The sequence below is a fragment of the Dermacentor albipictus genome, unplaced genomic scaffold, assembly GCF_038994185.2.
Source record: "Dermacentor albipictus isolate Rhodes 1998 colony unplaced genomic scaffold, USDA_Dalb.pri_finalv2 scaffold_46, whole genome shotgun sequence".
Taxonomy (NCBI): Eukaryota; Metazoa; Arthropoda; class Arachnida; order Ixodida; family Ixodidae; genus Dermacentor; species Dermacentor albipictus.
The window spans coordinates 608,848-625,744 of NW_027225600.1; the positions used below are offsets into that span (position 1 = coordinate 608,848).

The following is a 16,897-nucleotide window of genomic DNA, read 5'->3' on the forward strand; positions in this document are numbered from 1 at the left end:
GTATATATAGTATCAGTGAAAAAAATTTTATTTTTAATTTGAATCTGAACCTGGCAACGTTTAACATTAGAACGTAATCTAGTGAGGCAAGTCCAGCAGTGTTATTGGAGAAATTAGAGGGGAGTAAATGGGATAAAATAGGGCTCAGTGAGGCTAGGAGGACAAAAGAAGCATATACAGTGCTAAAAAGCAGGCACGTACTGTGCTACCGGGGCTTAGCGGAGAGACGAGAACTAGGAGTCGGATTCCTGATTAATAAGGATATAGCTGGTAACATACAGGAATTCTATAGCATTAACGAGAGGGTGGCAGGTCTTGTTGTGAAACACATAATAAGAGGTACAAATTGAAGGTAGTACAGGTCTACGCCCCTACATCCAGTCATGATGACCAGGAAGTCGAAAGCTTTTATGAAGACGTAGAATCAGCGATGGGTAAAGTCAAAACAAAATACACTATACTGATGGGCGACTTCAATGCCAAGGTACGCAAGAAGCAGGCTGGAGATAAGGCAGTGGGGGAATATGGCATAGGCACTAGGAATAGCCGGGGAGAGTTATTAGTAGAGTTTGCGGAACAGCATAATATGCGTATAATGAATACCTTCTTCCGCAAGCGGGATAGCCGAAAGTGGACATGGAGGAGCCCAAATGGCGAGACTAGAAATGAAATAGACGTCATACTCTGCGCTAACCCTGGCATCATACAAGATGTGGACGTGCTCGGCAAGGTGCGCTGCACTGACCATAGATTGGTAAGAACTCGAATTAGCCTAGACTTGAAGAGGGAACTGAAGAGACTGGTACATAAGAAGCCGATCAATGAGTTAGCGGTAAGAGGGAAAATAGAGGAATTTAGGATCAAGCCACAGAACAGGTATTCCGCTTTAACTCAGGAAGAGGACCTTAGTGTTGAAACAATGAATGACAATCTTACGGCCACCATTAAGGAGTGAGTGTGCAGTCGAAGTCGGTGTTAACTTTGTTAGATAGGATGCCAGTAAGCTATCGCAGTAGACGAAAGATCTGATTAAGAAACGCCAATGTATGAAAGCCTCTAACCCTACAGCTAGAATAGAACTGGCAGAACTTTCCAAGTTAATCAACAAGCGTAAGACAGCTGACATAAGTATAATATGGATAGAATTGAACATGCTCTCAGGAACGGAGGAAGCCTAAGGGCAGTGAAGAACAAACTAGGAATAGGCAAGAATCAGATGTATGCATTAAGAGACAAAGCCGGCAATATCATTACTAATATGGATGAAATCGTTCAAGTAGCTGAAGAGTTCTATGGAGATTTATACAGTACTAGTGGCACCCACGACGATAATGGAAGTGAGAATAGTCTAGAGGAATTTGAAATCCCACGAGTAACGCCGGAAGAAGTAAAGAAAGCCTTGGGAGCTATACAAAGGGGGAAGGCAGCTGGGCAGGATCAGGTAACAGCAGATTTGTTGAAGGATGGTGGGCAGATTGTTCTAGAAAAACTGGCCAGCCTGTATACGCAATGCCTCGTGACTTCGAGTGTACCGGAATTTTGGAAGAATGCTAGCATAATCCTAATCTATAAAAAAAGGGATGCCAAAGACTTGAAAAATTATAGACCGATCAGCTTACTGTCCGTTGCCTACAAAGTATTTACTAAAGTAATTGCAAATAGAATCAGGAACACCTTAGACTTCCGTCAAGCAAAGGACCAGGCAGGATTCCGTAAAGGCTACTCAACAATAGACCATATTCACACCATCAATCAGGTGATAGAGAAATGTGCGGAATATAACCAACCCTTATATATAGCGTTCATTGATTACGAGAAAGCGTTTGATTCAGTCGAAACCTCAGCTGTCATGGAGGCATTACGGAATCAGGGTGTAGACGAGCCGTATGTAAAAATACTGAGATATCTATAGCGGCTCCACAGCCACCGTAGTCCTCCATAAAGAAAGAAACAAAATCCCAATAAAGAAAGGCTTCAGACAGGGAGATACGATCTCTCCAATGCTATTCACAGCAAGTTTACAGGAGGTATTCAGAGACCTGGAGTGGGAAGAATTCGGGATAAAAGTTGATGCAGAATACCTTAGCAACTTGCGATTCGCTGATGATATTGCCTTGCTTAGTAACTCAGGAGACCAACTGCAATGCATGCTCACTGACCTGGAGAGGCAAAGCAGAAGGGTGGGTCTGAAAATTAATCTGCAGAAAACTAAAGTAATGTTTACCAGTCTCGGAAGAGAACAGCAGTTTACGATAGGTAGCGAGGCATTGGAAGTGGTAAGGGAATACATCTACTTAGGGCAGGTAGTGACGACAGATCCGGATCATGAGACGGAAATAATCACAAAATAAGAATGGGCTGGGATGCATTTGGCAGGCATTCTCAACTCATGAAGAGCAGGTTGGCACTATCCCTCAAGAGAAAAGTGTATAACAGCTGTGTCTTACCAGTACTCACGTACGGGGCAGAAACCTGGAGGCTTACGAAAAGGGTTCTGCTTAAATTGAGGACGACGCAATAAGCTATGGAAAGAAGAATGATGGGTGTAACGTTAAGGGATAAGAAAAGAGCAGATTCGGTGAGGGAACAAACGCCGGTAAATGACATCTTAGTTGAAATCAAGAAAAAGATATGGGCATGGGCAGGACATGTAATGAGGAGGAAAGATAACCGATGGTCATTAAGGGTTACGGACTGAATTTCAAGGGAAGGGAAGCGTAGCAGGGGGTGGCAGAAAGTTAGGTGGGCGGATGAGATTAAGAAGTTTGCAGAGAAAACATGGCCACAATTAGTACATGACCGGGGTAGTTGGAGAAGTATGGGAGAGGCCTTTGCCCTGCAGTGGGGGTAACCAGGCTGATGATGATGATGATGACTCAATAATTAATTTTATGCACATTTATTATATCAAGGTTCAACTGTAATTTGAATCACCCAGCTATCCCCAGCCCCAAATTCGGTCTCGGAGGGCGTCAAGCATAGTAGTTCATCAAAGTTGTGATGCCAGCAATCACCAGTGTAGCTACCGCGCTACACACTAGAGTTTACTCTACAGTGGTGCAATCCAAGTCTCAAAAAGGAAAAGTGCGAAAATATACATTTCAGTGATTTCCATTTCAACACCACAAATCCCTAAACTGTCAAGGCTTTACTATAGCGGTTGCACATTCAGCTGCAGTTTGACCAGGCAACAGTGTTCATTTAGGATTGTATTCCAAGTCGACCACTTTTGGGTAAAAGTTCTATTTTTGGTAAACTCCAAGTGGCCAAGCCAGTTACAATGCCCAACAGTTCCAGGGAGGCAACGAGCCACATTTTGTGTCACACAAAAGTGAAAAAGTGTCCCTGAAAGTGTTAATACAAGATATGACTTTCAATCATCTTTTTTTGACCAGATGCTTAGCATCACCTGCTGCCAACCATGAATCCCCCTCCCCCCTTTTACTATTTTTAAAATTTTTGTGACAGAAGCTGCTATAGAAAAGGAGGGTCATGCCATCCTTCTCTTTAACTGCAAACATACACAAAAAAAGTGCCCAGAAAATGTAAATAAAATAAATTTTTTTGTTGACAATTTGTTGACCTGTTTAAAAAATTATGCCTTTTTACGTTATCCACACAAATTCTCTTCTAAAAGGTCCTCATTTAGGCTATCCTTTTTCTTCTTTTGACACTTGGTGCCCTCTGAGTCATACAGTTAAACCCCACGATAATAAAAATCCTCAACAACGAAATTCTCGCAACAACGAAATATTTCGGAGTTCCCAGCAGAGGTACATAGGAGTACATGTGTTTCATATCCCGACGACAATCTTCAACCGGCAGCACCGCGACAATGAAAATTTCTGCCGTAGCAGGTCGCAAGTTTTCTTCGTATGGTCTCAACGTAACATCAAAAAGTGAAATCCTAATCAAAAATGTGCTAAAACATGTTTTTTAATCCCTTTAGAAACTTGCTTGCTGCCACCTGTTGTTGCTCACTTAGAGGCTAGTTGTGGCGCATAATTTATTTTTGCTGGCAACCCATACGCATGATGCTGCTTCCGGCATCCGGCTGCGACTCTGGCCGTTGTGTGTGGCAGTAAGCCTTGCGAAATGCCTCCTCTAGTTAAGATATGCAAGTTTCTAACGCTCTTAGAGAAATCTCAAATCATTGCGGAAGCTGCAATCGGAAAAAAGAAGATGGATATCGCTGTCAATTTAGCTCCCTGTTGACCATTTTAAAATCCAAAGACAGCATCTTGGTGGTGCTGGAGAATGGAGCATGTGGGGAGCACAAGACTGTGGCTGCTCCGGTTTTTGAAGACGTGGACCAGACTGTGCACAAGTGGTTTCTGGACAAGCATGCAAACAGCATACTGCTGTCTGGCAGAATGTTGCAGCAGAAAGCCATCGACTTTGCATGCCTTCAGGGGCACGATGACGTCAAAGCGAGTGCCGGCTGGCTGAGTCGTTTTAAAGCACGACACAACATCGCCACCAAAGTGATTTCTGGAGAATGCACAAGCGTTAACAAGGCAGACACAGTAAACTTGATCTGAGCGACTCAGGACGCCATCATGGATGAGTACGAACCACGCGACGTATACAACGCCACCGAGACGGCATTGTTTTACGAGATACTTCCGTCACGGACGCTACATTTGAAGGGCCAAAAATGTCACGGCGGCAAGCAGAGTAAGAAGCGCATAACAATTCTTCTCTACACGAACATGGATGGCTCTGATAAGCGTCCGTTTCTCGTCATTGGCAGGAGCAAAAAGCCACGGTGTTTTAAGGCACACAGTAGGCTGCCCGTTGAATACATGGCCAAGCAAAAATCGTGGATGACACGCACTATCTTTTATATATCGCCACCTGGCTGGAAGCCTTCGACGTGAGCATGCAAAGAGCAGGCAGGTCCGTGTGCCTTTTCGTGGACAACTGCACTGCCCACTGTGTTTATGCCACTTTTACGAACGTCCGACTGGTATTTTTCCCAACGAACTGCAGCTCGGTCCTTCAGCCTCTCGACTAAGGGGTCACTAGAAGCTTGAAGTGTGCCTACTGTCAAAGGTTTATTCAGAGGATGCTGCTGAACATCGAGTACAAGCGCAGGACGCGGAGGGTGGACCTTTTCATAGCCATAGAGATGGTTGCTGCAGCATGGATGACAACGAAAGCGAGCGTGATCAGAGGAGGAGGAGAAACTTTATTATTGGAGAAACCGTTGCGCGGTTTATTCCTGGGTGGTTCCCTCTGACAGGGCTCCACTGGCGATCGCGGCTCCCTGGGCCTGGTCGAGGGTCGCCAGTTGGCTTCCCAGGTCCAGTTCGGAGAGTCTCGCCTCCGAAGACCACGTAGTGAGTGTGTGTGTTGTGACTCGTGGCGAAATTGCGTCGCCCGGACGGTCGGTGCATTCGTGTGTTATGTGCGCGAGTGTCGCTGTGTGGTTGCTACACCAGGGACATGTTCGGGACGTATAACTGTCTGGGTAGATTGCGTGTAGACGAGACAAGTGTGGGTATGTGTTAGTTTGCAGGCGGCGCCAGTCCCTTGCCTGGAGTTTATTGAGAGCTTTGTGTGGGGGAGCGTATTGCGTTCTTCCGAGCCGTTGGTCCTGTAGTATTTGTAGAAAATGCTTCAAACACACAGGCTTTAATAACCAGCAGAAGTCAGCAGCATCGTCAGAGTCTGAGTGACCAGCAGAAGAAGGTGGAAGTGTGTCTGCTGATGCGGGTGATTTTTCCACACTGAGCATGGCATGGGATGCGCTTCGGTTTGTGGACGAAACTGTGCCGGACGACTTGGGTCTACACGACTTCCTGTCTGTTGACGATTACTTGGTCATCCACGAGGAACGGATGATGCCATAGCAGTGTGTGTGGCATTGATGACAGCTATGATGGCGACGAAACCGCGACCAAGGAAGCGAGCCTGCGAGTTGTGCTCAACGCACTCGACACCGTGCGGTCATTCCTTGCGATGCATGATGACAGACGTGGCCATGCAACATATTCTGAGTTGTGAGTATTGAGTGTTAAAACTCCTCCGAGGCCGCGGACGGCAGACCGAGATTACAAATTTTTTCAGTAAAATGCAAGTCCTCTGTTATGTAGTACCTTTTTTGTCTGCCTTCTCTCATTTTCGCAGTAACGAAATTCTCGCAAAAATGAAAAAAATTGCTGTCCCTGAGGATTTCATTATTGCGGGGTTCAACTGTACATACAAGTGAAAAAAAAAGCTTGAGAAGATGAGTTTTTCATGTGCATTACACAATAATTGAAAGCAAACTTTTTTTTTTGTTCTCAATTGTCAAGAAATTAAAAAAACGACATATCTGCAATGTTTTCAAATAAAATCCAAATATTCTCACGAGCAAACTGCTGCATTTTACAAGAGTGCAGAGGAGTTAAACAACTCTCCATAGTAAATAAATCGAAAACATTTTGAGATCCAGGAAAACAAAATCAGCTAAAAAACGGTATTCTGAAACAACAGGCCTAAATTATATTACACATACAGTCTGCCCAAGTAAACATATAATAGTCTGAGCATTTGATAGGGCATCGTGCTGACACCTTATTCAACGATTTCTGTTGGTGAGTGACAGGGAAAATAAGTTGCAGTTTCCTCCCAAGTGCAAGCAATGTGACACCGATAGTGGGCATGTTATTAGCTGCAATTAACACTTGCACTGTTTCACACAGCACTTGTTGAGGAAAGCATACATGGTACTTCCCAAATAATCTACTTTGGAGAACCAGGACTTCTGCTTCCCACTTAGTCAGTGCTCAGTACAAACTCGTTTGGGTGATGGATACCTAAAAACACACTCGTCAGACACTCACTTCTCTATCCTATTCTGTCTCTCACTTCTTGTCGCTACCTTCACTTAAACGCCAAGAGCAAAGAAATTTCACTTTGGCTAAATTAGTTATAAAAGAGTACAGTAAACTTTCGTTTTCAACCCTGCCAGGAGCAACGAAATTGATCCCGCGGCCTGCTTTTTTTGTGTGTGTGTGTGTGCAAGCTCGTAATTTCGTGGCGACGTAGAAGAGAATCCAGGCCCTTCACAAAAGGAGATGTTTGAGGAATAGCTGGAAGGCTAAAGGGCCATCACTAAATAATTAGCAGAAATTAAAGCTTTGGTCACCAACAACGTGAAACTTATTAATGAACTTCAGAATACAATCGAGCTAAGAAGTATGTTAACTTTATCGCCTGCTAGTCAAGATGAGCAGGTTCAGACTGCTCCTAAGACATTGGAACATTCCATGAAATTTCAAGCAATGAAACTCACGGACTTAGAAGATAGAAATATAAGGTCAAACCTAATTATACACGGATTGCTTGAAAGTCTTGATGAAACAGAAGCTGATCTGAAGGAAAAAGTTGTTTCTGGTATTTCTAAAGATACACTGAGCGTGAGCTGTGCATCGATTGGACGCATTCATAGACTCGGTAGGCAGCATGGTAAACGACCTGTAATTGTTTATCTGCAAGATTTCAATGAAAAAATGGAAATATTCAATAATGTAAGGAAACTGAAAGGATCTTGTATATTTATTCACAAAGATTGTTCGCAAGCTACGCTAAACAAACAAAAACTACTCAAGGAAACTGCTAAGGCTAAAAAAGGTGAGGGCAAAAAAGGCAACTTTGCTCCATGATAAGCTTAAATGACAGCAAAATCTTTACGTGGGACGAGACTAGCGGTAAATGTGTGAAAACAGGAAAACACAGTAAAGGACCGCAAACAAGAACTCAACGCAGCAAATCTCAAGCATGACAGGGATGCTTGGCACCAAATAAGCAACTGCGCATGATAAACATAAACACACATAGTACAAGCACTGAAACTGATTCGCTAGAAATTGCTTTAGTTCAACATGATCCACATATCACAATCATTACCAAGGCTACGCGATCAGATAGATAAGATATTGCTACGGAACAGCCGCCACAGTGTGGCGGCATTGAGGAGGAGGAAGACGATGTGGGCCCTGCTTAATATAGCGTCGCCATTTTGGCCTTCCGTTAGTGTCTCTGTAAATAGTGTATATAGCATTGGGCTTCAGCTACACGTAACATTAATTTGGTGGAGGTGGACGTTCCCCGTACCCGTCATGGAACTTCGCAGCGGTCGCAACGGCGACAGTGCAACTTCGGCTCCTGCTGGCGGCACATCATCTACAGAACCGTCTCCGCCTGCAGCCCCGACCTACGTCGCCATTTCCCCCCCTCGGGATCCTGGTGTTTTCAACGGAGCCGGCAGTCCTGATGTTGACGACTAGCTCCGCTTATACGAACGTGTCAGCACCAGTCACAGGTGGGACTATTATGCTTGCGAACATTCTTTTTTACCTCGACGGAGCTCCACTTGCATGGTTCCAGACTCACGAAGAGGAGATCTCGAGCTGAGATCTCTTCAAAGAGAAGCTCCGCGACCTTTTTGGCAATCCGTTCGGTCGCCAAGTCAATGCCAAGAAAGCCCTTTCCACACGTGTACAGACGTCGACCGAGTCCTACAAGTCGTACATTCTCGACGTCATGGCCCTTTGTGCCAAGGCTGACCCGACCATGTCTGAGATCGATAAGGTTAATCACATCCTCAAAGGCATTGCTGACGACGCCTTCAATTTACTGGTGTTTACCAACGTCACCAGCATCGATACGATCATGCTAAAAGCCGCCGGGTATCCCAGCACATCATGCGACTTCCTAACACAGCTGCTACGTTATCCTGTGAGGACCTCTTCCACCAGCCGTCGCGATGTGACAACTTGACCCGCATCATTCGTCGTGAGGTTGAAGCGGCACAACCGGCGGCCCCTTCATTCCCGCTACCTGATCATTCTCCGGTGACAATGTCCTTGATCCAGGCCGTCGTCCGTCAAGAGTTGTCCAACGTCGGCCTGCACTCCATTCGTTCCGTATGGTCTGAACCTCCCTCTCCACGCACGGCCCCACCGCGCCCTTCTTACTCTTAAGGTACGGACACACTAGCGGCAAGACGCGCGCGGCACGCCGCCGGTGGCAAGAACGCCGTGCGGCAGAGAGGCCACATTGGTGGTGCGCGCGGCGGCCGCCGCGGAGTCACGTGACAGCGCTGATCTCGCCTTGTCTCGAACTGCGCGAGCATAGGCGCGATATCGCGGTTGTCGCGCACTTTTTCCTTGCTCGGTTAGCAGATAGCGCGCTGGTCGCGTTGATTCCTGCAATGGCAGATGCAGACGACGATGTTCTGACGACGATGAGCGTTTTGGTCATTGTGTGTTCTCTGCTGTTGCGACGGCGGCGCGCGCAAAAGGCACGCAGACGAAGCACTAGCGCTGTTTGTCGCGGCTGGCTCGGAGCGCTCGGTCGTCGATCGTGGTTCCGCCGCCGCCGCTGGAAGTTAACTTCGGCAGTAGCCAAGAGGTGGCGCTTAGGAGAAAGCCCGGACGACTCTCATTAGTTCGCGGCACGTGACAAGCCGCCGAAAATGGCTCCTCGACCCATCCTCTGCGCGGCAGACCAAACCGGTACCGCGGCAGGTTCCGCGGCACGCCGCCGGCGATGTGCCGGGCGCGTTTTGACGCTATTGTGTCCGTACCTTTATGGACAGCGCAACCCCTCCGAATGGCGAACCGTAGACGACAAGCCGATCTGTTTTAACTGCCGACGCATTGGACATGTCACTCGCCACTGCCGCAGCCACTGGACTTCCCCGAGACGCTATTCTCCTAATTACCACCCTCACTCCTCTAGCGCGTCCTTTTCCTTCGCCCCTTCTATGCCCACCCCATCATCTGACCCTGCGACGCCTTTGACACGACCCCGCTACTCCCGCTTACCTTCTCCCTCCCGTCTTCAATCGCGCTCGCCCCCGTCTCGCCGTGCTCCTTCTCCGACCTACTCGCCGCACCTCCGACCGGAAAACTAGACAGTGCAGCTTCTGGAGGTGAAGCTGCATTGACGACACTGGCACGAAATCCTCGCTTCACCTTACCCACGAACAAGAATCTTTTGGACGTTCTCGTCGACAATGTTCCTGTGTGCGCATTGATTGACACCGGGGCGCATGTGTCCATTATGAGTGCTGCTCTTCGCCGTCGGCTAAAGAAAGTTATGACGCCTGCCCCGAACCGAGTTGTACAAGTCACTGACGGAGGGACTGTCACTATTGTTGGCATGTGTTCTGCCCGACTCACCACTGCTGAGAGACACACCGTCGTTCTCTTCACCGTCATCGAGCAATGCCCTCACGAACTCATTCTCGGTCTGGATTTTCTTGCCCATCATTCTGCCTTCATTGACTGTTCGGCCGGCTCACTTCGCCTTGACTTGCCTCTTGTTGCCGACCCTGTGGACCCACCTGCAAGCCATCTGAGCTGCATAGATTTTATTCGCCTACCACCTCACTCAATGACACACGTAGACTTGTTGTCCTCACCAGCAGTACCTGACGGCAATTACGTGGCCGCACCTATTCCGGCCGTTATGCTTATACATGGTGTTATTGTGCCGCAGACTGTGCTGAAAATTACTGGCAACCGCAGCTGCCTTCCACTTGTCAATTTCACGCTAACCGCGCAAGTTCTGTCTCAGGGGATCTCCTTGGCTATAATTCGCACTTTGCAGGATGATGACGCCGAGCCATTCACAGTGGAAGATTGTTACAGCTCAGCCCATACCGTGACGTCATTGCACGGTACTGACGTCGACATTAAGAAGATGGTCTCCTCTGACCTTACACCTGCTCAAGCTGAAGCCCTTAGCCGCATTCTTGAAGGCTATCGCGACATTTTTTACTTTGACAATCCACCCTTAGATCAAACGTCCATCGTGACCCATCGCATAAACACTGGCGATGCGAACCCTATTCACCGACGTCCATATCGTGTTTCTGCGTCAGAACGAGCTGTTATCCAACAGGAAGTCAAAAAGATGCTTGCAAAGGACATTATCGAGCCTTCCTGTAGTCCCTGGGCTTCTCCCGTCGTACTTGTCAAAAAGAAGGATGGAACGTGGCGTTTTTGTGTAGATTATCGCCACCTGAACAAAATCACAAAAAGGATGTGTACCCTTTGCCACATATTGACGACGCTCTAGACTACCTGTACGGTGCCACCTATTTTTCTTCTATCGACTTACGGTCCGGATATTGGCAGATATCCATCGACGACATGGACAGAGAGAACACTGCATTTGTTACCCCTGACGGCCTTTATCAGTTCAAGGTGATGCCTTTCGGTCTCTGTAACGTGCCCGCCACCTTCTAACGAATGATGGGCTCTTTGCTTCAGGGGTTCAAGTGGTCCACCTGTTAGTGCTATCTGGACGACGTCATCGTTTATTCGCCTTCATTTGACACTCATCTAGACCGTCTTTCAGCGATTCTTGATGTGTTCCGCTGCGCCGGTCTCCAGTAGAACTCGTCAAAATGTCACTTCGCTCGCCGCCAAATCACCGTCCTTGGACACCTCATGGACGCCAGAGGCGTGAGACCTGATCCGGGCAAGACTCGCGCCGTCACGAACTTTCCTGTTCCGAAGTCTACCAAGGACGTTTGTAGTTTCGTAGGGCTATGCTCTTATTCCCGACGCTTTGTGAAGGATTTTGCGACCATCGCACGTCCCCTTACCGACCTCTTGAAGAAAGACGCCCCATTTTCTTGGGGACTTGACCATGCCACATCTTTTTCACAGCTCACTACTCTCCTTACCACGCCACCAATTCTGGACCACTTTGACCCATCTGCCTCAACGGAAGTTCGAACTGATGCCAGTGGTCACGGCATAGGAGCAGTGTTAGCACAACGCCAGCATGGACATGATCGCGTTATAGCCTATGCCAGCCGACTTCTATCACCCGCCGAGCGCAATTATTCAATCACAGAGCGCGAGTGCCTCGCTCTTGTGTGGGCCATTGCGAAGTTTCGTCCATACTTGTATGGACGCCCCTTCTGTGTCGTCACTGATCACCATGCGCTCTGCTGGCTATCCTCGCTTCAGGACCCCATGGGACGACTCGCTCACTGGGCGTTACGCCTGCAAGAATATACCTTCTCCGTGGTATATAAGACGGGACGCTTGCACCAGGATGCCGATTGTTTATCCCGCTACCCCATCGACGAACCAACTGATGCGGACGCCATCGCTTGCATTTTCTCTGTGTCCCAGTTGTTTGAAATCGGCAACGAGCAACGCCGCGATCCTTCATTACAAGCCCTCATCAACCATCTGGAGTCAACGCCTGGCGACGCCTCTCTCCGGATGTTTCTCCTTAAGGAGGGGACATTATACCGCCACAATCTCGATCTACATGGCCTTGACCTTCTACTGGTAATTCCATCGCACCTGCGTTGGAATGTCCTCCAACAACTTCACGATGCTCCCTTGGCTGGACACTTGGGGGTCTCGCGCACATACGACCGTGTACGACGTCGATTCTTTTGGCCGGGTCTCGCCCGCTCCGTGCGGCACTACGTTGCCGCTTGTGAGCCCTGTCAGCGCCGGAAGAAGCCCTCCACACCTCCAGCTAGATGTCTCCAGCCGATCGAAATCCCGCCGGAACCCTTTTTTCGTTCAGTAAAGTGGAAAGTTGGGCTAGTTGGTGAGTGATCATCATACCTTGCTGGTGAAGCAGCGCACTAACACGGACACAGTGAAGACAAACAGGAAGTGAGTGTCGTCTTTTCCTGTTTGTCTTCACTGTGTCCGTGTCAGTGCGCTGCTTCACCAGCAAGGTATGATGATCCCTTTTTCCGTGTTGGCTTAGACCTGCTTGGACTGTTTCCTCTCTCTGGCTGCGGAAATAAATGGGTCGCCGTCGCTACTGATTATGCTACGCGGTACGCAATCACCAGAGCCCTTCCGACAAGTTGTGCTACTGACGTTGCAGGGTGTCTACCAAGTTGACATTTCCAAATTCCCTGAGTTTTCCAGGTTTTCCCTGAGCACCTTTGCGAAATTCCCTGAATGAGCCAGAACTTTGTTTTATGTCAAGACAGGCTGACATCACATTGCCCGATGCTGTCACTCTCTAGTAAGCATGCTGCAACAAAAAAATGACTTAATCCAGTTTGAATAGTAAGGAGTAATATCTATTTTATTTAAAAAGAAAACAGAAGGAAGGTGTTAGTAAAATGCACAGAGAAAGAAATGGTAAAGCCCATTCCAAATTGAGTCGAACATTTTCAAATACGAATGAAAAGGAGATGCATACATAAGTGAATATTTTTTTAATATCAGCTATTTCCATCAACTGATAGCAAGCTCATCTGTATGAGGTCCTGAACTTTGTCACAACTAATTATTAAGGTTCTCTCTCAGCAGCTGGAAAGTCAACCTCAACTGTCCTGACATACTCTCAGCCCGTACACAACATCTCAGTGTTGGGTTTCACTGCTTAAACAATTTATTTTGGTTTGGATGAGGGTCACCTGTGTCTCAGCGTCAGGCAACACTTAGTTATTTTAGCTCAAGCTCCTTCAAAAAGGCGCCGGTAATTCCTTTCCCGTTAATTCCTCAGTGCGTCGGTCCTTTCTGTTCTCATCCTCCTTCTACCACGCTTTCACCACATGGATCATCTGAAGCATCCTCTTGGTCAGATGTACAGTCAACATTTGATTTTTCGGATTTCCAAGGGGCCGCAAAAAAAAAAAACGAAAAAAAAAACCGGGCAGTCTGAAAAAAATTAATGCATGTCTTTAACTGCCTTTAAGGGCTAAGATTACCACAGGCAAGTCTGAAAAAGCTCTGAAGGCCTGCCAGTACGCTTATTAGGCATATCAGGGCTTGTACTGTGACAGGAGACGGGGTGCACGCATGTGTAATTAAGGAATACATACTATGTCCCGTGACAATTGCCCCCTTCCCACGCTTGTTATGCTTCACCGCCTAACACTAGTGTACTGAGGCGAAGCTAACTTTCGGAGACTGGCATTACGCAACGCGCTGTGCTCTGCGAGTTTCAAAGCCAATCGCGAGGATTACAAAGGCGGAGTCGGTGCCATTGGTGATAGTGGCGAATTCTTTCAATGAAAAATACGGCACCGCACGGCAAGAAGCTTAATAGCGAACATAGAAGCAGCTAGGCCTAACGTTGCCGCGGTGGTGGTTACGGCTGCCAGCGGATCTGCCTGCGAGAGTGCCGGTTCGAGGCGGCGAGATAATCAAAATAGCGGCGGTGGCGGCTTTGATTAATGCCATTTCAGACCTGCAGTCAGGGCAGTATACATTAACTATATGGAGTACGTGGTGGTGCCGCAAAACCGTGCAAATTATCGGGCATGTCCAAAAAATCGGGCGTCTAGAAAATCGGTCGTTAACTACTCTGGCAATACATCGTGCCGATGACACGGCGTCAATGACGATTCGTTGCGATTACTCTGTTACTGGAGCCAGCATTAACACGACTTTCGTTCCCTTTCAATAAAGTTACAGCTAATTTTCCCTGATGGAAGCACAAATTCCCCGAGTTTTTCCAGACTGTTCAAATTCCCTGAGAATTCCCGGTTTTCCCGGTTGGTAGACACCCTGCGTTGCTGACTTTCTGCTCTATATGACATAATTTTAGTGCACGGTGCTCCGCGCCAATTACTCACTGACCGTGGCCGCAGCTTTCTGTCGGCAGTCGTCGAAGACATCCTCCGCTCCTGCTTGATGAAGCACAAGTTTAGCATGTCCTACCACCCACAGACCAACGGCCTCACGGAGTGCCTCAACTGGACCATCACCGACATGCTTTCGAAGTATGTCGCAACCGAACACCACGACTGGGATCTTCACTTACCATATGTGACGTCCGCGTATAATTCATCGCGTCACAACACTGCCGGCTATTCACCATTCTATCTCCTATATGGCCGAGAACCCGCGTTGCCCTTGGACACTTTGCTGCCCTCGGCCACACGTTCAGCCACTGAATACGCCCGCGACGCGATCGCACACGCCCAACACGCGCGCCAGCTCGCCCATACCCGTCTCGAGGCTTCACAGGAGCATCAGAGACGCCTCTATGATTGCCACCATCGCGACGTGCACTTTTCTCCGGGTTCTCTGGTGCTTCTCTGGTCACCCATTCGACGTGTGGGCCTTTCTGAAAAGCTGCTGTCGCGCTACAATGGCCCATACCGTGTGGTGTGACAAGTGACCGATGTCACGTATGAAGTCATCCCCGCCGACCTCTCAGAGTCATCGTCGGCTGCAAGTGACATGGTTCACGTGGCGAGACTAAAGCCATACCACACACCTTTAACCGCGGATGTGTAGATTAGGCACGAGGACGGTGCTTCTACTGCCGGGGGTGATGCTACGGAACAGCCGCCACAGTGTGGCTGCACTGAGGAGGAGGAAGACAACATGGGCCCCGCTAGATATAGAGTCGTCATTTTGGCCTTCCGTTAGTGGTGGTGGTGGTGGTGAAAAACATTTATTTGCTCTATTTACATATGGAGTTAGCGGTTCTTCAGATGGCTTCTTCCATCTTGATTTGCAGGGTTGGTGCCCCTAGTCCAGGGCCCCACTGAGGGTAGCTGCCGTGCGAGCACGCCTTACTAGCCCTTGCTGGACTTGCAGGATGTCGCTGGAAAGCATCCTCTCCCACTGTTCCGCACTCGGGTTTTCTATTATGGTTATTTCTTTTGCTTTTTGGCAGGCCCACGTGATATGATATAGCGTGGGCTTGTCCCCGCACCAGGGGCATGTGTTCTCATATTGGGTAGGGTAAATTTTGTTTAGAATGTATAAGTTCGGGTATGTGCCCGTTTGTAGTTGCCGCCAGATTACGGCTTCTTCTCTGTTGAGTTGTTTGTCTGGCGCCGGGTATCTCATTCTGGCGCCCCTGAAGTAGTTTAGCGTGTCAGCGTATGTTTGGCCAACCGGTTCTAGGTCCTCTATGGCGGCAGTGTTCTTGGACGCCCGGTTTGTTGCGTACCCTCGAGCTATCCTATCTGCCTCCAGATTGCCCTCGACACTCGTGTGTCCCGGTATCCAAACTATCCGTTAGCGTTAGCGTCATTTTGGCCTTCCTTCCGCGAGCGGCGCTCGCAGCGCCGCTCGCGTGACGTCAGGGCACGGACTCGCGCCTGTCGTCTGCTACAGTTCGGGCGTTGTCCGGGCGCTTTCTGCGGTGTTTTCGTTTGTTCGCCCGCGTTCTCTCTGCTTGTATACTTATGGTGGTCGTCTCAAATATATTTTACGACGTCTTCCTTTGTGAACATTTATTCAAAGAGCTAATTTCTTAGACAACAATGCAGCTCTCGAAGGCAACGCTACAGTGCCAGCCGAAGCGACGCAGACCAGCCCATTGCGGGTTTTTCATACGCGGATCGACAATCGCAAAAGCATAGCCTATAGGAATCCAGTTATGATACCATACCTGCCGCGGTGCAACAAGTATGTCACAAAGCTGGCTATATATGACTTCTACAGCAGTTACGTTGATTTTATTCCGCTAAAACAGGTTTGCTCACGACGAGTAGTTCATGGTATAATATCGAATTTTTGCATTTCCTCACAGAAACGCTCGGCAGTAGCACGGTGACTTAACTAATACTGGAGCTTAGATTCTACACGCCTCACTTGCTTCTTTAACTGCTTGTCAACATTAGGCGGTTCTTCACGTGTTTATTTTTTTTAAGCGGCGGAAATTTGAAGTAAAGTTAATGAAGGCTTACAGCTATTTACAGAGTACAAATAGGAATGTACCAATATATATTCCCTTTTCCGTGCTACACGTTCAACTCACCTCTTTAGAGCTCGTTTGTTAATGATTAATAATGCATGTTGTGTTCCTCTTTTTTTGTCTATGTTACCAAGTGTATATCATTTATTTATTTCAATGCCGCAGTGTGTTTTGCATTGTTATCGTGGAAATATTTTACTGTGCTTTCATATATTGTATAACTGCAATGTTTTATGGCCACTAT

General features: G+C 47.8%; 1 protein-coding gene across 2 annotated transcripts in view; it reads right to left on the reverse strand.

The window, feature by feature from the left end:
- The window catches only part of LOC135913909 (protein zer-1 homolog), a 201,627-nt gene that overhangs the window by 159,866 nt on the left and 24,864 nt on the right, over positions 1–16,897 (reverse strand). The gene's annotated exons all lie outside the window — the stretch shown is intronic.